Below are 22,125 nucleotides of genomic sequence, written 5' to 3'. Positions count from 1 at the left end.
TCAGTTTTCTGTGTGTCTGTGCACTTCATGAGCACCGAAACCCTGAGTCTCCTCACTTAGTGTGGAAAGTCGAGATGATAAACCATTTCATGGACATGATTACAATGTCGGGAGGGTGATGTGGTAATTGAAGGTTATCTCTCTTACTCAGTCACTGCACAAGTCTTCTCCCACCTGCTCGGACCTAGTGCAATCACCTTAAAAGACAACACTCTCCGAGCAATGACTTCCAACCATAGGCAATGTGACTCCATCATTTTCTAATGAAACAAGTGTTCATACTGGTGGGCTCATTTCTTAGGGTGGGATCTAATGAATGAGCACTTCATTCAAAAATAACCGAGGAGTTGCACGTATTCATGACATCAGCCCTATTGCCGCACCCAGTCTCCCCAACATACTGTTTAGCTTTCCAGTGACGTCATGTCTTGAGTGGCCTATTCACATTCCGCTGTTAATATTTTTTAGCCAACAGAATTCCACACTTCCCGGTCTTTGAGCTCACATTGAAAAGGCACAAGTCCCAAAATGCAACCGGGTGCTGTTTAAAACTCCAGCACTGGTGGGCGGTGCCCCAGGTGACATGGGGCCCACCTGGATGCTCTGACTGCCTTTCACGTGACAGTCACAGACACACACAGGACAGAGGTTCAAAAGCTATTCTGAAAGAAGTAAGCTCAACTGGCCCACGTGAAACTAAACTTTTTAAATAGATGATTTTTCTTTTTATTGACCGGTTTCTCACTCGTTCTGCGCGCCAAGTCAAATGTAAATGAGCCTCGCAGTAAAAATGCACAGAGGATGGTAAAATTCACTTCACTCTGCGCTCGTTGATGCTGAGAGCATGGTTGTCAGCCCGCACGCTTGTTATTTTGATGTGGAATTACTTGATTGCTTTGTGATAATTTTCATTACTCTGAATTGCAAGCTCCCCTACCCCAGTAATAACGTTTGAGGTATTGCCTCCCTACCACCCCAACAAGGCCACCCTCTGACCAAGTCCTTTGCCTCTCTTCAGAACTACCATAAGCCCCTCCATGCACTAGGAACTTTTTGCTTGACGACCATCTAGGCGTCCTTGGAATATTGATATTTAGAAGTAACAATGTTTGTTTATTTTAACTAACTTAACTTTTTAGGGTCTCGCTTGATAGACTCTGTAGTATTCAGTAAAGGGCTTGGAGCCCGCATGTCTCTCACCATTTTTTTATTTATGTGGCACTCTTCTTTACAGTTTCCTAATTCATCAAGGCATGTCTTGCATAATTTCCGTTCCTCTCTGTAGAGCAGCGACCAAGCGTTGATTGATTCAGCTTAATCAGTGCCTGACCGCTGCTCCCCACCTGATCAAGGTACTATTTTTTCCTTTTACCTTCTAGTGCCCTGCAAACAGAAGGCTTGTGACTGGCAAAAACATGACCAGCAGGTCAACCAAAACTGTTAAGTTTTAAATTTAAATCTAACTTTCTTTTATTTTGCCAAATCATCTTTTCCCACGTTCCACGCATGTTTTCTTTTGTTTTTGTTCGTGGGCGCTCTTCTCAAAAGATGACGATTAGCTTGTTTAAAATATTGCAAAACAACAGTGTTTCTTTATTATGTGTAAATTCTGAAATTATGCTTTGACATATAATCCTGCGGTACACTTCAATCCACCCCACTCCAATCTGCCCCACTACAATCCACCCCCATCCAGACCACTTCACCCACACTAATCCACCTCACTCCAGTCCAAATCACTCACCCGAATCCAATCCACTCTAACTCATCCCACTCCAACCCTCTCCAGCCACCCCTATCAAATCTGTCTCACTCCAATTTGCCCCACTCTAATAAAAAACAATCTGCACCACTCCAAAACAATCTGTCCTACTCCGATCCAAAACAATCTGACCCACTCCAATCTGCCCGACTCCACTTCAAAACAATCTCCCCTACTCCAATTCAAAACAATCTACCCCACTGCAATCTTCTGCAGTCCAATCCAAAACAAACTACCACACTGCAATCCAAAACAATCTGCCATACTGCAATCGAAAACAATCTGTCCCACCCCAGGCAGTGGTGGCTGGTGCACTTTGAAAGGAGGGGGTGGGAGGGAACAATAGTTCATCTGAAGCTAAGTGAAGAAATTGGAATAAAATAGTGCATTTTAACCCCTTCGCTGCCAGGCCTTTTCCCCCTCAGGTGCCAGGCATTTTTTTGGCTATTTGGGGCAGGACGCGCTTAGGCCATCATACATTTTTGTCCACATAAGCTACCCACGCCAAATTTGTGTCCTTTTTTTGCAACATCCTAGGGATTCTAGAGGTACCCAGACTTTGTGGGTTCCCCTGAAGGAGACCAAGAAATTAGCCAAAATACAGTAAAAATGTATTTTAAAAAAAATAAATGGAAAAAAGGGCTGGAGAAGAAGGCTTGTGGTTTTTGTCCCTGAAATTGGCATCCACAAAGGGTTTGCAGTGCTAAAATCACCAGCTTCCCAGCTTTCAGGGACAGGCAGACTTGAATCAGAAAACCCAATTTTTCAACTCAATTTTGGCATTTTACTGGGACATACCCCATTTTTACGATTTTGTGTGCTTTTAGCCTCCTTCCAGTCAGTGACAGAAATGGGTGTGAAACCAATGCTGGATCCCAGTAACCTAAACATTTGTGAAAAGAAGACACCATTCTGAATTCAGCAATGGGTAACTTGTGTAGATCTTACAAGGGTTTCCTACAGAAAATAACAACTGAACTAAAAACAAATATTGAAATTGAGGTGAAAAAAACAGCCATTTTTCTCTACGTTTTACTCTGTAACTTTTTTCTGCAATGTCAGAATTTTGAAAGCAATATACCGTTACGTCTGCTGGACTCTTCTGGTTGCGGGGATATATTGGGCTTGTAGGTTCATCAAGAACCCTAGGTATCCAGAGAAAATAAATGAGCTGCACCTTGCAGTGGGTTTTCTTTCTATACCGGGTATACAGCAATTAATTTGCCAAAGTATAAAGAGTGAAAAATAGGTATCAAGAAAACCTTTCTATTTCCAAAATGGGCACAAGATAAGGTGTTGAGGAGCAGTGGTTATTTGCACATCTCTGAATTCTGGGGTGCCCACACTAGCATGCGAATTAAAGGCCATTTCTCATGTAGACGTCTTTTTTACACACTGTCTTATATTTGGAAGGAAAAAATGTAGATAAAGACAAGGGGCAGTAACACTTGTTTTGCTATTCTATGTTTCCTCAAGTCTCCCGATAAAAATGGTACCGCACTTGTGTGGGTAGGCCTAGCGCCCGCGACAGGAAGGGCCCCAAAACACAACGTGGACACATACAATTTTCCCAAGGAAAACCAAAACCTAGGTAAAAGACATTGTCATTTGCAACGCCAATAGCTCTAACTCTCCCAAATGTGAGACCTTTCGCATTGCAAATGCTTGTTTTTTTGTGCAGACAAGTATTCGTGGAGCCTGCTTTGGTTCTTAAGACCTCAGACCTAAAGCAAAGCTTAGACAGAAACATAGCAATGTGCCCTTTGCACACAGTTATAGATCCTACTAAATGGAGTTATATATAGGTGTGCACGGCCATTGTGCACAATTCTGTTGTGATATAAAGTTTCGGTATGGGTTAATGAGAGCTCGTAGTTATGGCCGAGTGGCTAAGGTGATGAGCTTGAAATTCATTGGGGGTTCCTTGCGCAGGTTCGAATCCTGCCGAGTACGTCACTTGTTTATTTTAAACCTGATATTTAAAATAACTGTGAAGAACACATTTACCAACTTTATTTGGGAAGATAGATAATTTGCTTTAAATCTTTATTTAACAGAGGTTCGATTTTATTTTGCAGACAGAAGAGCGGGGTGACCGCGTGGGGAGAACAAATTATTTGTTAAACCTTCCATTTGAAGGTGATCTAAGCAGAATGAAGGAAAACAACAGCAGCGCCCATCAGCCGATTTCTTGGGAGTCCACGGTTTAGGAGTTTACTTAGAAGGAGACTGTGAAAGAGTTTTAAAATTAGGGACCTATTGGTAGAGTCACTGTGTATGAAAATTGAAGGGGCAGGAGGGAGATGCGTCATTAAGATCTGTTAAAATCCATCTCTGGCAGCGGTGGGATTCGAACCCAGGCCTCCAAAGAGACTGGAGCCTAAATCCAGCGCCTTAGACCGCTCGGCCACGCTACCTTCAGTTTTCTGTGTGTCTGTGCACTTCATGAGCACCGAAACCCTGCGTCTTGGCACTTAGTGTGGAAAGTCGAGTCGATAAACCGTTTAAAGGACATGATTACAATGTCGGGAGGGTGATGTGGTAATTGAAGGTTATCTCTCTTACTCAGTCACTGCACAAGTCTTCTCCCACCTGCTCGGACCTAGTGCAATCACCTTAAAAGACAACACTCTCCGAGCAATGACTTCCAACCAAGGTATAAGCACCTGCTCTACATAGGCAATGTGACTCCATCATTTTCTAATGAAACAAGTGTTCATACTGGTGGGCTCATTTCTTAGGGTGGGATCTAATGAATGAGCACTTCATTCAAAAATAACCGAGGAGTTGCACGTATTCATGACATCAGCCCTATTGCCGCACCCAGTCTCCCCAACATACTGTTTAGCTTTCCAGTGACGTCATGTCTTGTGTGGCCTATTCACATTCCGCTGTTAATATTTTTTAGCCAACAGAATTCCACACTTCCCGGTCTTTGAGCTCACATTGAAAAGGCACAAGTCCCAAAATGCAACCGGGTGCTGTTTAAAACTCCAGCACTGGTGGGCGGTGCCCCAGGTGACATGGGGCCCACCTGGATGCTCTGACTGCCTTTCACGTGACAGTCACAGACACACACAGGACAGAGGTTCAAAAGCTATTCTGAAAGAAGTAAGCACAACAGGCCCACGTGAAACTAAACTTTTTAAATAGATGATTTTTGTTTCTATTGACCGGGTTCTCACTCGTTCTGCGCGCCAAGTCAAATGTAAATGAGCCTCGCAATAAAAATGCACAGAGGATGGTAAAATTCACTTCACTCTGCGCTCGTTGATGCTGAGAGCATGGTTGTCAGCCCGCACGCTTGTTATTTTGATGTGGAATTACTTGATTGCTTTGTGATAATTTTCATTACTCTGAATTGCAAGCTCCCCTACCCCAGTAATAACGTTTGAGGTATTGCCTCCCTACCACACCAACAAGGCCACCCTCTGACCAAGTCCTTTGCCTCTCTTCAGAGCTACCATAAGGCCCTCCATGCACTAGGAACTTTTTGCTTGACGACCATGTAGGCGTCCTTGGAATATTGATATTTAGAAGTAACAAATGTTTGTTTATTTTAACTAACTTAACTTTTTAGGGTCTCGCTTGATAGACTCTGCAGTATTCAGTAAAGGGCTTGGAGCCCGCATGTCTCTCACCATTTTTTTATTTATGTGGCACTCTTCTTTACAGTTTCCTAATTCATCAAGGCATGTCTTGCATAATTTCCGTTCCTCTCTGTAGAGCAGCGACCAAGCGTTGATTGATTCAGCTTAATCAGTGCCTGACCGCTGCTCCCCACCTGATCAAGGTACTATTTTTTCCTTTTACCTTCTAGTGCCCTGCAAACAGAAGGCTTGTGACTGGCAAAAACATGACCAGCAGGTCAACCAAAACTGTTAAGTTTTAAATTTAAATCTAACTTTCTTTTATTTTGCCAAATCGTCTTTTCCCACGTTCCACGCATGTTTTCTTTTGTTTTTGTTCGTGGGCGCTCTTCTCAAAAGATGACGATTAGCTTGTTTAAGATATTGCAAAACAACAGTGTTTCTTTATTATGTGTAAATTCTGAAATTATGCTTTGACACATAATCCTGCGGTACACTTCAATCCACCCCACTCCAATCTGCCCCACTACAATCCACCCCCATCCAGACCACTTCACCCACACTAATCCACCTCACTCCAGTCCAAATCACTCACCCGAATCCAATCCACTCTAACTCATCCCACTCCAACCCTCTCCAGCCACCCCTATCAAATCTGTCTCACTCCAATTTGCCCCCCTCTAATAAAAAACAATCTGCACCACTCCAAAACAATCTGTCCTACTCCGATCTAAAACAATCTGACCCACTCCAATCTGCCCGACTCCACTTCAAAACAATCTCCCCTACTCCAATTCAAAACAATCTACCCCACTGCAATCTTCTGCACTCCAATCCAAAACAAACTACCACACTGCAATCCAAAACAATCTGCCATACTGCAATCGAAAACAATCTGTCCCACCCCAGGCAGTGGTGGCTGGTGCACTTTGAAAGGAGGGGGTGGGAGGGAACAATAGTTCATCTGAAGCTAAGTGAAGAAATTGGAATAAAATAGTGCATTTTAACCCCTTCGCTGCCAGGCCTTTTCCCCCTCAGGTGCCAGGCATTTTTTTGGCTATTTGGGGCAGGACGCGCTTAGGCCATCATACATTTTTGTCCACATAAGCTACCCACGCCAAATTTGTGTCCTTTTTTTGCAACATCCTAGGGATTCTAGAGGTACCCAGACTTTGTGGGTTCCCCTGAAGGAGACCAAGAAATTAGCCAAAATACAGTAAAAATGTATTTTAAAAAAAATAAATGGAAAAAAGGGCTGGAGAAGAAGGCTTGTGGTTTTTGTCCCTGAAATTGGCATCCACAAAGGGTTTGCAGTGCTAAAATCACCAGCTTCCCAGCTTTCAGGGACAGGCAGACTTGAATCAGAAAACCCAATTTTTCAACTCAATTTTGGCATTTTACTGGGACATACCCCATTTTTACGATTTTGTGTGCTTTTAGCCTCCTTCCAGTCAGTGACAGAAATGGGTGTGAAACCAATGCTGGATCCCAGTAACCTAAACATTTGTGAAAAGAAGACAACATTCTGAATTCAGCAATGGGTAACTTGTGTAGATCTTACAAGGGTTTCCTACAGAAAATAACAACTGAACTAAAAACAAATATTGAAATTGAGGTGAAAAAAACAGCCATTTTTCTCTACGTTTTACTCTGTAACTTTTTTCTGCAATGTCAGAATTTTGAAAGCAATATACCGTTACGTCTGCTGGACTCTTCTGGTTGCGGGGATATATTGGGCTTGTAGGTTCATCAAGAACCCTAGGTATCCAGAGAAAATAAATGAGCTGCACCTTGCAGTGGGTTTTCTTTCTATACCGGGTATACAGCAATTAATTTGCCAAAGTATAAAGAGTGAAAAATAGGTATCAAGAAAACCTTTCTATTTCCAAAATGGGCACAAGATAAGGTGTTGAGGAGCAGTGGTTATTTGCACATCTCTGAATTCTGGGGTGCCCACACTAGCATGCGAATTAAAGGCCATTTCTCATGTAGACGTCTTTTTTACACACTGTCTTATATTTGGAAGGAAAAAATGTAGATAAAGACAAGGGGCAGTAACACTTGTTTTGCTATTCTATGTTTCCTCAAGTCTCCCGATAAAAATGGTACCGCACTTGTGTGGGTAGGCCTAGCGCCCGCGACAGGAAGGGCCCCAAAACACAACGTGGACACATACAATTTTCCCAAGGAAAACCAAAACCTAGGTAAAAGACATTGTCATTTGCAACGCCAATAGCTCTAACTCTCCCAAATGTGAGACCTTTCGCATTGCAAATGCTTGTTTTTTTGTGCAGACAAGTATTCGTGGAGCCTGCTTTGGTTCTTAAGACCTCAGACCTAAAGCAAAGCTTAGACAGAAACATAGCAATGTGCCCTTTGCACACAGTTAGAGATCCTACTAAATGGAGTTATATATAGGTGTGCACGGCCATTGTGCACAATTCTGTTGTGATATAAAGTTTCGGTATGGGTTAATGAGAGCTCGTAGTTATGGCCGAGTGGCTACGGTGATGAGCTTGAAATTCATTGGGGGTTCCTTGCGCAGGTTCGAATCCTGCCGAGTACGTCACTTGTTTATTTTAAACCTGATATTTAAAATAACTGTGAAGAACACATTTACCAACTTTATTTGGGAAGATAGATAATTTGCTTTAAATCTTTATTTAACAGAGGTTCGATTTTATTTTGCAGACAGAAGAGCGGGGTGACCGCGTGGGGAGAACAAATTATTTGTTAAACCTTCCATTTGAAGGTGATCTAAGCAGAATGAAGGAAAACAACAGCAGCGCCCATCAGCCGATTTTTTGGGAGTCCACGGTTTAGGAGTTTACTTAGAAGGAGACTGTAAAAGAGTTTTAAAATTAGGGACCTATTGGTAGAGTCACTGTGTATGAAAATTGAAGGGGCAGGAGGGAGATGCGTCATTAAGATCTGTTAAAATCCATCTCTGGCAGCGGTGGGATTCGAACCCAGGCCTCCAAAGAGACTGGAGCCTAAATCCAGCGCCTTAGACCGCTCGGCCACGCTACCTTCAGTTTTCTGTGTGTCTGTGCACTTCATGAGCACCGAAACCCTGCGTCTTGGCACTTAGTGTGGAAAGTCGAGTCGATAAACCGTTTAAAGGACATGATTACAATGTCGGGAGGGTGATGTGGTAATTGAAGGTTATCTCTCTTACTCAGTCACTGCACAAGTCTTCTCCCACCTGCTCGGACCTAGTGCAATCACCTTAAAAGACAACACTCTCCGAGCAATGACTTCCAACCAAGGTATAAGCACCTGCTCTACATAGGCAATGTGACTCCATCATTTTCTAATGAAACAAGTGTTCATACTGGTGGGCTCATTTCTTAGGGTGGGATCTAATGAATGAGCAGTTCATTCAAAAATAACCGAGGAGTTGCACGTATTCATGACATCAGCCCTATTGCCGCACCCAGTCTCCCCAACATACTGTTTAGCTTTCCAGTGACGTCATGTCTTGTGTGGCCTATTCACATTCCGCTGTTAATATTTTTTAGCCAACAGAATTCCACACTTCCCGGTCTTTGAGCTCACATTGAAAAGGCACAAGTCCCAAAATGCAACCGGGTGCTGTTTAAAACTCCAGCACTGGTGGGCGGTGCCCCAGGTGACATGGGGCCCACCTGGATGCTCTGACTGCCTTTCACGTGACAGTCACAGACACACACAGGACAGAGGTTCAAAAGCTATTCTGAAAGAAGTAAGCACAACAGGCCCACGTGAAACTAAACTTTTTAAATAGATGATTTTTGTTTCTATTGACCGGGTTCTCACTCGTTCTGCGCGCCAAGTCAAATGTAAATGAGCCTCGCAATAAAAATGCACAGAGGATGGTAAAATTCACTTCACTCTGCGCTCGTTGATGCTGAGAGCATGGTTGTCAGCCCGCACGCTTGTTATTTTGATGTGGAATTACTTGATTGCTTTGTGATAATTTTCATTACTCCGAATTGCAAGCTCCCCTACCCCAGTAATAATGTTTGAGGTATTGCCTCCCTACCACACCAACAAGGCCACCCTCTGACCAAGTCCTTTGCCTCTCTTCAGAACTACCATAAGGCCCTCCATGCACTAGGAACTTTTTGCTTGACGACCATGTAGGCGTCCTTGGAATATTGATATTTAGAAGTAACAATGTTTGTTTATTTTAACTAACTTAACTTTTTAGGGTCTCGCTTGATAGACTCTGTAGTATTCAGTAAAGGGCTTGGAGCCCGCATGTCTCTCACCATTTTTTTATTTATGTGGCACTCTTCTTTACAGTTTCCTAATTCATCAAGGCATGTCTTGCATAATTTCCGTTCCTCTCTGTAGAGCAGCGACCAAGCGTTGATTGATTCAGCTTAATCAGTGCCTGACCGCTGCTCCCCACCTGATCAAGGTACTATTTTTTCCTTTTACCTTCTAGTGCCCTGCAAACAGAAGGCTTGTGACTGGCAAAAACATGACCAGCAGGTCAACCAAAACTGTTAAGTTTTAAATTTAAATCTAACTTTCTTTTATTTTGCCAAATCGTCTTTTCCCACGTTCCACGCATGTTTTCTTTTGTTTTTGTTCGTGGGCGCTCTTCTCAAAAGATGACGATTAGCTTGTTTAAGATATTGCAAAACAACAGTGTTTCTTTATTATGTGTAAATTCTGAAATTATGCTTTGACACATAATCCTGCGGTACACTTCAATCCACCCCACTCCAATCTGCCCCACTACAATCCACCCCCATCCAGACCACTTCACCCACACTAATCCACCTCACTCCAGTCCAAATCACTCACCCGAATCCAATCCACTCTAACTCATCCCACTCCAACCCTCTCCAGCCACCCCTATCAAATCTGTCTCACTCCAATTTGCCCCCCTCTAATAAAAAACAATCTGCACCACTCCAAAACAATCTGTCCTACTCCGATCCAAAACAATCTGACCCACTCCAATCTGCCCGACTCCACTTCAAAACAATCTCCCCTACTCCAATTCAAAACAATCTACCCCACTGCAATCTTCTGCACTCCAATCCAAAACAAACTACCACACTGCAATCCAAAACAATCTGCCATACTGCAATCGAAAACAATCTGTCCCACCCCAGGCAGTGGTGGCTGGTGCACTTTGAAAGGAGGGGGTGGGAGGGAACAATAGTTCATCTGAAGCTAAGTGAAGAAATTGGAATAAAATAGTGCATTTTAACCCCTTCGCTGCCAGGCCTTTTCCCCCTCAGGTGCCAGGCATTTTTTTGGCTATTTGGGGCAGGACGCGCTTAGGCCATCATACATTTTTGTCCACATAAGCTACCCACGCCAAATTTGTGTCCTTTTTTTGCAACATCCTAGGGATTCTAGAGGTACCCAGACTTTGTGGGTTCCCCTGAAGGAGACCAAGAAATTAGCCAAAATACAGTAAAAATGTATTTTAAAAAAAATAAATGGAAAAAAGGGCTGGAGAAGAAGGCTTGTGGTTTTTGTCCCTGAAATTGGCATCCACAAAGGGTTTGCAGTGCTAAAATCACCAGCTTCCCAGCTTTCAGGGACAGGCAGACTTGAATCAGAAAACCCAATTTTTCAACTCAATTTTGGCATTTTACTGGGACATACCCCATTTTTACGATTTTGTGTGCTTTTAGCCTCCTTCCAGTCAGTGACAGAAATGGGTGTGAAACCAATGCTGGATCCCAGTAACCTAAACATTTGTGAAAAGAAGACAACATTCTGAATTCAGCAATGGGTAACTTGTGTAGATCTTACAAGGGTTTCCTACAGAAAATAACAACTGAACTAAAAACAAATATTGAAATTGAGGTGAAAAAAACAGCCATTTTTCTCTACGTTTTACTCTGTAACTTTTTTCTGCAATGTCAGAATTTTGAAAGCAATATACCGTTACGTCTGCTGGACTCTTCTGGTTGCGGGGATATATTGGGCTTGTAGGTTCATCAAGAACCCTAGGTATCCAGAGAAAATAAATGAGCTGCACCTTGCAGTGGGTTTTCTTTCTATACCGGGTATACAGCAATTAATTTGCCAAAGTATAAAGAGTGAAAAATAGGTATCAAGAAAACCTTTCTATTTCCAAAATGGGCACAAGATAAGGTGTTGAGGAGCAGTGGTTATTTGCACATCTCTGAATTCTGGGGTGCCCACACTAGCATGCGAATTAAAGGCCATTTCTCATGTAGACGTCTTTTTTACACACTGTCTTATATTTGGAAGGAAAAAATGTAGATAAAGACAAGGGGCAGTAACACTTGTTTTGCTATTCTATGTTTCCTCAAGTCTCCCGATAAAAATGGTACCGCACTTGTGTGGGTAGGCCTAGCGCCCGCGACAGGAAGGGCCCCAAAACACAACGTGGACACATACAATTTTCCCAAGGAAAACCAAAACCTAGGTAAAAGACATTGTCATTTGCAACGCCAATAGCTCTAACTCTCCCAAATGTGAGACCTTTCGCATTGCAAATGCTTGTTTTTTTGTGCAGACAAGTATTCGTGGAGCCTGCTTTGGTTCTTAAGACCTCAGACCTAAAGCAAAGCTTAGACAGAAACATAGCAATGTGCCCTTTGCACACAGTTAGAGATCCTACTAAATGGAGTTATATATAGGTGTGCACGGCCATTGTGCACAATTCTGTTGTGATATAAAGTTTCGGTATGGGTTAATGAGAGCTCGTAGTTATGGCCGAGTGGCTAAGGTGATGAGCTTGAAATTCATTGGGGGTTCCTTGCGCAGGTTCGAATCCTGCCGAGTACGTCACTTGTTTATTTTAAACCTGATATTTAAAATAACTGTGAAGAACACATTTACCAACTTTATTTGGGAAGATAGATAATTTGCTTTAAATCTTTATTTAACAGAGGTTCGATTTTATTTTGCAGACAGAAGAGCGGGGTGACCGCGTGGGGAGAACAAATTATTTGTTAAACCTTCCATTTGAAGGTGATCTAAGCAGAATGAAGGAAAACAACAGCAGCGCCCATCAGCCGATTTCTTGGGAGTCCACGGTTTAGGAGTTTACTTAGAAGGAGACTGTAAAAGAGTTTTAAAATTAGGGACCTATTGGTAGAGTCACTGTGCATGCAAATTGAAGGGGCAGGAGGGAGATGCGTCATTAAGATCTGTTAAAATCCATCTCTGGCAGCGGTGGGATTCGAACCCACGCCTCCAAAGAGACTGGAGCCTAAATCCAGCGCCTTAGACCGCTCGGCCACGCTACCTTCAGTTTTCTGTGTGTCTGTGCACTTCATGAGCACCGAAACCCCCTGCGTCTTGGCACTCAGTGTGGAAAGTCGAGTCGATAAACCGTTTAAAGGACATGATTACAATGTCGGGAGGGTGATGTGGTAATTGTAGGTTATCTCTCTTACTCAGTCACTGCACAAGTCTTCTCCCACCTGCTCGGACCTAGTGCAATCACCTTAAAAGACAACACTCTCCGAGCAATGACTTCCAACCAAGGTATAAGCACCTGCTCTACATAGGCAATGTGACTCCATCATTTTCTAATGAAACAAGTGTTCATACTGGTGGGCTCATTTCTTAGGGTGGGATCTAATGAATGAGCAGTTCATTCAAAAATAACCGAGGAGTTGCACGTATTCATGACATCAGCCCTATTGCCGCACCCAGTCTCCCCAACATACTGTTTAGCTTTCCAGTGACGTCATGTCTTGTGTGGCCTATTCACATTCCGCTGCTAATATTTTTTAGCCAACAGAATTCCACACTTCCCGGTCTTTGAGCTCACATTGAAAAGGCACAAGTCCCAAAATGCAACCGGGTGCTGTTTAAAACTCCAGCACTGGTGGGCGGTGCCCCAGGTGACATGGGGCCCACCTGGATGCTCTGACTGCCTTTCACGTGACAGTCACAGACACACACAGGACAGAGGTTCAAAAGCTATTCTGAAAGAAGTAAGGACAACAGGCCCACGTGAAACTAAACTTTTTAAATAGATGATTTTTGTTTCTATTGACCGGGTTCTCACTCGTTCTGCCCGCCAAGTCAAATGTAAATGAGCCTCGCAATAAAAATGCACAGAGGATGGTCAAATTCACTTCACTCTGCGCTCGTTGATGCTGAGAGCATGGTTGTCAGCCCGCACGCTTGTTATTTTGATGTGGAATTACTTGATTGCTTTGTGATAATTTTCATTACTCCGAATTGCAAGCTCCCCTACCCCAGTAATAACGTTTGAGGTATTGCCTCCCTACCACACCAACAAGGCCACCCTCTGACCAAGTCCTTTGCCTCTCTTCAGAACTACCATAAGGCCCTCCATGCACTAGGAACTTTTTGCTTGACGACCATGAAGGCGTCCTTGGAATGTTGATATTTAGAAGTAACAATGTTTGTTTATTTTAACTAACTGACCTTTTTAGGGTCTCGCTTGATAGACTCTGTAGTATTCAGTAAAGGGCTTGGAGCCCGCATGTCTCTCACCATTTTTTTATTTATGTGGCACTCTTCTTTACAGTTTCCTAATTCATCAAGGCATGTCTTGCATAATTTCCGTTCCTCTCTGTAGAGCAGCGACCAAGCGTTGATTGATTCAGCTTAATCAGTGCCTGACCGCTGCTCCCCACCTGATCAAGGTACTATTTTTTCCTTTTACCTTCTAGTGCCCTGCAAACAGAAGGCTTGTGACTGGCAAAAACATGACCAGCAGGTCAACCAAAACTGATAAGTTTTAAATTTAAATCGAACTTTCTTTTATTTTGCCAAATCGTCTTTTCCCACGTTCCACGCATGTTTTCTTTTGTTTTTGTTCGTGGGCGCTCTTCTCAAAAGATGACGATTAGCTTGTTTAAAATATTGCAAAACAACAGTGTTTCTTTATTATGTGTAAATTCTGAAATTATGCTTTGACACATAATCCTGCGGTACACTTCAATCCACCCCACTCCAATCTGCCCCACTACAATCCACCCCCATCCAGACCACTTCACCCACACTAATCCACCTCACTCCAGTCCAAATCACTCACCCGAATCCAATCCACTCTAACTCATCCCACTCCAACCCTCTCCAGCCACCCCTATCAAATCTGTCTCACTCCAATTTGCCCCACTCTAATAAAAAACAATCTGCACCACTCCAAAACAATCTGTCCTACTCCGATCCAAAACAATCTGACCCACTCCAATCTGCCCGACTCCACTTCAAAACAATCTCCCCTACTCCAATTCAAAACAATCTACCCCACTGCAATCTTCTGCACTCCAATCCAAAACAAACTACCACACTGCAATCCAAAACAATCTGCCTTACTGCAATCGAAAACAATCTGTCACACCCCAGGCAGTGGTGGCTGGTGCACTTTGAAAGGAGGGGGTGGGAGGGAACAATAGTTCATCTGAAGCTAAGTGAAGAAATTGGAATAAAATAGTGCATTTTAACCCCTTCGCTGCCAGGCCTTTTCCCCCTCAGGTGCCAGGCATTTTTTTGGCTATTTGGGGCAGGACGCGCTTAGGCCATCATACATTTTTGTCCACATAAGCTACCCACGCCAAATTTGTGTCCTTTTTTTGCAACATCCTAGGGATTCTAGAGGTACCCAGACTTTGTGGGTTCCCCTGAAGGAGACCAAGAAATTAGCCAAAATACAGTAAAAATGTATTTTTAAAAAAATAAATGGAAAAAAGGGCTGGAGAAGAAGGCTTGTGGTTTTTGTCCCTGAAATTGGCATCCACAAAGGGTTTGCAGTGCTAAAATCACCAGCATCCCAGCTTTCAGGGACAGGCAGACTTGAATCAGAAAACCCAATTTTTCAACTCAATTTTGGCATTTTACTGGGACATACCCCATTTTTACGATTTTGTGTGCTTTTAGCCTCCTTCCAGTCAGTGACAGAAATGGGTGTGAAACCAATGCTGGATCCCAGTAACCTAAACATTTGTGAAAAGAAGACAACATTCTGAATTCAGCAATGGGTAACTTGTGTAGATCTTACAAGGGTTTCCTACAGAAAATAACAACTGAACTAAAAACAAATATTGAAATTGAGGTGAAAAAAACAGCCATTTTTCTCTACGTTTTACTCTGTAACTTTTTTCTGCAATGTCAGAATTTTGAAAGCAATATACCGTTACGTCTGCTGGACTCTTCTGGTTGCGGGGATATATTGGGCTTGTAGGTTCATCAAGAACCCTAGGTATCCAGAGAAAATAAATGAGCTGCACCTTGCAGTGGGTTTTCTTTCTATACCGGGTATACAGCAATTAATTTGCCGAAGTATAAAGAGTGAAAAATAGGTATCAAGAAAACCTTTCTATTTCCAAAATGGGCACAAGATAAGGTGTTGAGGAGCAGTGGTTATTTGCACATCTCTGAATTCTGGGGTGCCCACACTAGCATGCGAATTAAAGGGCATTTCTCATATAGACGTCTTTTTTACACACTGTCTTATATTTGGAAGGAAAAAATGTAGATAAAGACAAGGGGCAGTAACACTTGTTTTGCTATTCTATGTTTCCTCAAGTCTCCCGATAAAAATGGTACCGCACTTGTGTGGGTAGGCCTAGCGCCCGCGACAGGAAGTGCCCCAAAACACAACGTGGACACATACAATTTTCCCAAGGAAAACCAAAACCTAGGTAAAAGACATTGTCATTTGCAACGCCAATAGCTCTAACTCTCCCAAATGTGAGACCTTTCGCATTGCAAATGCTTGTTTTTTTGTGCAGACAAGTATTCGTGGAGCCTGCTTTGGTTCTTAAGACCTCAGACCTAAAGCAAAGCTTAGACAGAAACATAGCAATGTGCCGTTTGCACACAGTTAGAGATACAACTAAATGGAGTTATATATAGGTGTGCACGGCCATTGTGCACACTTCTGTTGTGATATAAAGTTTCGGTATGGGTTAACGAGAGCTCGTAGTTATGGCCGAGTGGCTAAGGTGATGAGCTTGAAATTCATTGGGGGTTCCTTGCGCAGGTTCGAATCCTGCCGAGTGCGTCACTTGTTTATTTTAAACCTGATATTTAAAATAACTGTGAAGAACACATTTACCAACTTTATTTGGGAAGATAGATAATTTGCTTTAAATCTTTATTTAACAGAGGTTCGATTTTATTTTGCATAGAGAAGAGCGGGGTGACCGCGTGGGGAGAACAAATTATTTGTTAAACCTTCCATTTGAAGGTGATCTAAGCAGAATAAAGGAAAACAACAGCAGCGCCCATCAGCCGATTTCTTGGTAGTCCACGGTTTAGGAGTTTACTTAGAAGGAGACTGTAAAAGAGTTTTAAAATTAGGGACCTATTGGTAGAGTCACTGTGCATGCAAATTGAAGGGGCAGGAGGGAGATGCGTCATTAAGATCTGTTAAAATCCATCTCTGGCAGCGGTGGGATTCGAACCCACGCCTCCAAAGAGACTGGAGCCTAAATCCAGCGCCTTAGACCGCTCGGCCACGCTACCTGTTGCTCTCAGTCTGTCTGTGCACTTCATGAGCACCGAAACCCTGAGTCTCCTCACTTAGTGTGGAAAGTCGAGTTGATAAACCATTTCATGGACATGATTACAATGTCGGGAGGGTGATGTGGTAATTGAAGGTTATCTCTCTTACTCAGTCACTGCACAAGTCTTCTCCCACCTGCTCGGACCTAGTGCAATCACCTTAAAAGACAACACTCTCCGAGCAATGACTTCCAACCAAGGTATAAGCACCTGCTCTACATAGGCAATGTGACTCCATCATTTTCTAATGAAACAAGTGTTCATAATGGTGGGGTCATTTCTTAGGGTGGGATCTAATGAATGAGCAGTTCATTCAAAAATAACTGAGGAGTTGCACGTATTCATGACATCAGCCCTATTGCCGCACCCAGTCTCCCCAACATACTGTTTAGCTTTCCAGTGACGTCATGTCTTGTGTGGCCTATTCACATTCCGCTGTTAATATTTTTTAGCCAACAGAATTCCACACTTCCCGGTCTTTGAGCTCACATTGAAAAGGCACAAGTCCCAAAATGCAACCGGGTGCTGTTTAAAACTCCAGCACTGGTGGGCGGTGCCCCAGGTGACATGGGGCCCACCTGGATGCTCTGACTGCCTTTCACGTGACAGTCACAGACACACACAGGACAGAGGTTCAAAAGCTATTCTGAAAGAAGTAAGCACAACAGGCCCACGTGAAACTAAACTTTTTAAATAGATGATTTTTGTTTCTATTGACCGGGTTCTCACTCGTTCTGCGCGCCAAGTCAAATGTAAATGAGCCTCGCAATAAAAATGCACAGAGGATGGTCAAATTCACTTCACTCTGCGCTCGTTGATGCTGAGAGCATGGTTGTCAGCCCGCACGCTTGTTATTTTGATGTGGAATTACTTGATTGCTTTGTGATAATTTTCATTACTCCGAATTGCAAGCTCCCCTACCCCAGTAATAACGTTTGAGGTATTGCCTCCCTACCACACCAACAAGGCCACCCTCTGACCAAGTCCTTTGCCTCTCTTCAGAACTACCATAAGGCCCTCCATGCACTAGGAACTTTTTGCTTGACGACCATGTAGGCGTCCTTGGAATATTGATATTTAGAAGTAACAATGTTTGTTTATTTTAACTAACTGACCTTTTTAGGGTCTCGCTTGATAGACTCTGTAGTATTCAGTAAAGGGCTTGGAGCCCGCATGTCTCTCACCATTTTTTTATTTATGTGGCACTCTTCTTTACAGTTTCTTAATTCATCAAGGCATGTCTTGCATCATTTCCGTTCCTCTCTGTAGAGCAGCGACCAAGCGTTGATTGATTCAGTTTAATCAGTGCCTGACCGCTGCTCCCCACCTGATCAAGGTACTATTTTTTCCTTTTACCTTCTAGTGCCCTGCAAACAGAAGGCTTGTGACTGGCAAAAACATGACCAGCAGGTCAACCAAAACTGTTAAGTTTTAAATTTAAATCGAACTTTCTTTTATTTTGCCAAATCGTCTTTTCCCACGTTCCACGCATGTTTTCTTTTGTTTTTGTTCGTGGGCGCTCTTCTCAAAAGATGACGATTAGCTTGTTTAAAATATTGCAAAACAACAGTGTTTCTTTATTATGTGTAAATTCTGAAATTATGCTTTGACACATAATCCTGCGGTACACTTCAATCCACCCCACTCCAATCTGCCCCACTACAATCCACCCCCATCCAGACCACTTCACCCACACTAATCCACCTCACTCCAGTCCAAATCACTCACCCGAATCCAATCCACTCTAACTCATCCCACTCCAACCCTCTCCAGCCACCCCTATCAAATCTGTCTCACTCCAATTTGCCCCACTCTAATAAAAAACAATCTGCACCACTCCAAAACAATCTGTCCTACTCCGATCCAAAACAATCTGACCCACTCCAATCTGCCCGACTCCACTTCAAAACAATCTCCCCTACTCCAATTCAAAACAATCTACTCCACTGCAATCTTCTGCACTCCAATCCAAAACAAACTACCACACTGCAATCCAAAACAATCTGCCATACTGCAATCGAAAACAATCTGTCCCACCCCAGGCAGTGGTGGCTGGTGCACTTTGAAAGGAGGGGGTGGGAGGGAACAATAGTTCATCTGAAGCTAAGTGAAGAAATTGGAATAAAATAGTGCATTTTAACCCCTTCGCTGCCAGGCCTTTTCCCCCTCAGGTGCCAGGCATTTTTTTGGCTATTTGGGGCAGGACGCGCTTAGGCCATCATACATTTTTGTCCACATAAGCTACCCACGCCAAATTTGTGTCCTTTTTTTGCAACATCCTAGGGATTCTAGAGGTACTCAGACTTTGTGGGTTCCCCTGAAGGAGACCAAGAAATTAGCCAAAATACAGTAAAAATGTATTTTTAAAAAAATAAATGGAAAAAAGGGCTGGAGAAGAAGGCTTGTGGTTTTTGTCCCTGAAATTGGCATCCACAAAGGGTTTGCAGTGCTAAAATCACCAGCTTCCCAGCTTTCAGGGACAGGCAGACTTGAATCAGAAAACCCAATTTTTCAACTCAATTTTGGCATTTTACTGGGACATACCCCATTTTTACGATTTTGTGTGCTTTTAGCCTCCTTCCAGTCAGTGACAGAAATGGGTGTGAAACCAATGCTGGATCCCAGTAACCTAAACATTTGTGAAAAGAAGACAACATTCTGAATTCAGCAATGGGTAACTTGTGTAGATCTTACAAGGGTTTCCTACAGAAAATAACAACTGAACTAAAAACAAATATTGAAATTGAGGTGAAAAAAACAGCCATTTTTCTCTACGTTTTACTCTGTAACTTTTTTCTGCAATGTCAGAATTTTGAAAGCAATATACCGTTACGTCTGCTGGACTCTTCTGGTTGCGGGGATATATTGGGCTTGTAGGTTCATCAAGAACCCTAGGTATCCAGAGAAAATAAATGAGCTGCACCTTGCAGTGGGTTTTCTTTCTATACCGGGTATACAGCAATTAATTTGCCGAAGTATAAAGAGTGAAAAATAGGTATCAAGAAAACCTTTCTATTTCCAAAATGGGCACAAGATAAGGTGTTGAGGAGCAGTGGTTATTTGCACATCTCTGAATTCTGGGGTGCCCACACTAGCATGCGAATTAAAGGGCATTTCTCATATAGACGTCTTTTTTACACACTGTCTTATATTTGGAAGGAAAAAATGTAGATAAAGACAAGGGGCAGTAACTCTTGTTTTGCTATTCTATGTTTCCTCAAGTCTCCCGATAAAAATGGTACCGCACTTGTGTGGGTAGGCCTAGCGCCCGCGACAGGAAGTGCCCCAAAACACAACGTGGACACATACAATTTTCCCAAGGAAAACCAAAACCTAGGTAAAAGACATTGTCATTTGCAACGCCAATAGCTCTAACTCTCCCAAATGTGAGACCTTTCGCATTGCAAATGCTTGTTTTTTTGTGCAGACAAGTATTCGTGGAGCCTGCTTTGGTTCTTAAGACCTCAGACCTAAAGCAAAGCTTAGACAGAAACATAGCAATGTGCCGTTTGCACACAGTTAGAGATACAACTAAATGGAGTTATATATAGGTGTGCACGGCCATTGTGCACACTTCTGTTGTGATATAAAGTTTCGGTATGGGTTAACGAGAGCTCGTAGTTATGGCCGAGTGGCTAAGGTGATGAGCTTGAAATTCATTGGGGGTTCCTTGCGCAGGTTCGAATCCTGCAGAGTGCGTCACTTGTTTATTTTAAACCTGATATTTAAAATAACTGTGAAGAACACATTTACCAACTTTATTTGGGAAGATAGATAATTTGCTTTAAATCTTTATTTAACAGAGGTTCGATTTTATTTTGCATAGAGAAGAGCGGGGTGACCGCGTGGGGAGAACAAATTATTTGTTAAACCTTCCATTTGAAGGTGATCTAAGCAGAATGAAGGAAAACAACATCAGCGCCCATCAGCCGATTTCTTGGGAGTCCACGGTTTAGGAGTTTACTTAGAAGGAGACTGTAAAAGAGTTTTAAAATTAGGGACCTATTGGTAGAGTCACTGTGCATGCAAATTGAAGGGGCAGGAGGGAGATGCGTCATTAAGATCTGTTAAAATCCATCTCTGGCAGCGGTGGGATTCGAACCCACGCCTCCAAAGAGACTGGAGCCTAAATCCAGCGCCTTAGACCGCTCGGCCACGCTACCTTCAGTTTTCTGTGTGTCTGTGCACTTCATGAGCACCGAAACCCTGAGTCTCCTCACTTAGTGTGGAAATTCGAGTTGATAAACCATTTCATGGACATGATTACAATGTCGGGAGGGTGATGTGGTAATTGAAGGTTATCTCTCTTACTCAGTCACTGCACAAGTCTTCTCCCACCTGCTCGGACCTAGTGCAATCACCTTAAAAGACAACACTCTCCGAGCAATGACTTCCAACCATAGGCAATGTGACTCCATCATTTTCTAATGAAACAAGTGTTCATACTGGTGGGCTCATTTCTTAGGGTGGGATCTAATGAATGAGCACTTCATTCAAAAATAACCGAGGAGTTGCACGTATTCATGACATCAGCCCTATTGCCGCTCCCAGTCTCCCCAACATACTGTTTAGCTTTCCAGTGACGTCATGTCTTGAGTGGCCTATTCACATTCCGCTGTTAATATTTTTTAGCCAACAGAATTCCACACTTCCCGGTCTTTGAGCTCACATTGAAAAGGCACAAGTCCCAAAATGCAACCGGGTGCTGTTTAAAACTCCAGCACTGGTGGGCGGTGCCCCAGGTGACATGGGGCCCACCTGGATGCTCTGACTGCCTTTCACGTGACAGTCACAGACACACACAGGACAGAGGTTCAAAAGCTATTCTGAAAGAAGTAAGCTCAACTGGCCCACGTGAAACTAAACTTTTTAAATAGATGATTTTTCTTTTTATTGACCGGTTTCTCACTCGTTCTGCGCGCCAAGTCAAATGTAAATGAGCCTCGCAGTAAAAATGCACAGAGGATGGTAAAATTCACTTCACTCTGCGCTCGTTGATGCTGAGAGCATGGTTGTCAGCCCGCACGCTTGTTATTTTGATGTGGAATTACTTGATTGCTTTGTGATAATTTTCATTACTCTGAATTGCAAGCTCCCCTACCCCAGTAATAACGTTTGAGGTATTGCCTCCCTACCACACCAACAAGGCCACCCTCTGACCAAGTCCTTTGCCTCTCTTCAGAACTACCATAAGCCCCTCCATGCACTAGGAACTTTTTGCTTGACGACCATCTAGGCGTCCTTGGAATATTGATATTTAGAAGTAACAATGTTTGTTTATTTTAACTAACTTAACTT

At 43.0% G+C, this 22,125-nt stretch overlaps 5 non-coding genes across 5 annotated transcripts; all 5 read right to left on the bottom strand.

Annotated features, from left to right (window-relative positions):
- Nucleotides 1-4,097: 4,097 nt before the first annotated feature.
- On the bottom strand, nucleotides 4,098-4,179 carry TRNAL-UAG (transfer RNA leucine (anticodon UAG)). The gene has a single exon. It is a non-coding gene; the product is annotated as a tRNA-Leu (tRNA).
- A 4,121-nt stretch (nucleotides 4,180-8,300) lies between these two features.
- Nucleotides 8,301-8,382, bottom strand: TRNAL-UAG (transfer RNA leucine (anticodon UAG)). The gene has a single exon. It is a non-coding gene; the product is annotated as a tRNA-Leu (tRNA).
- Nucleotides 8,383-12,502: 4,120 nt separating this feature from the next.
- TRNAL-UAG (transfer RNA leucine (anticodon UAG)) lies at nucleotides 12,503-12,584 on the bottom strand. Its single transcript has one exon. It is a non-coding gene; the product is annotated as a tRNA-Leu (tRNA).
- A 4,122-nt stretch (nucleotides 12,585-16,706) lies between these two features.
- Nucleotides 16,707-16,788, bottom strand: TRNAL-UAG (transfer RNA leucine (anticodon UAG)). Its single transcript has one exon. It is a non-coding gene; the product is annotated as a tRNA-Leu (tRNA).
- Nucleotides 16,789-20,908: 4,120 nt separating this feature from the next.
- On the bottom strand, nucleotides 20,909-20,990 carry TRNAL-UAG (transfer RNA leucine (anticodon UAG)). The gene has a single exon. It is a non-coding gene; the product is annotated as a tRNA-Leu (tRNA).
- Between the last annotated feature and the right edge of the window lie 1,135 nt (nucleotides 20,991-22,125).

This window comes from Pleurodeles waltl, chromosome 12 (assembly GCF_031143425.1).
Source record: "Pleurodeles waltl isolate 20211129_DDA chromosome 12, aPleWal1.hap1.20221129, whole genome shotgun sequence".
Classification (NCBI taxonomy): Eukaryota; Metazoa; Chordata; class Amphibia; order Caudata; family Salamandridae; genus Pleurodeles; species Pleurodeles waltl.
Note: the sequence above shows the minus strand (reverse complement) of the source record. Positions and strands in the feature narration are given on the sequence as shown.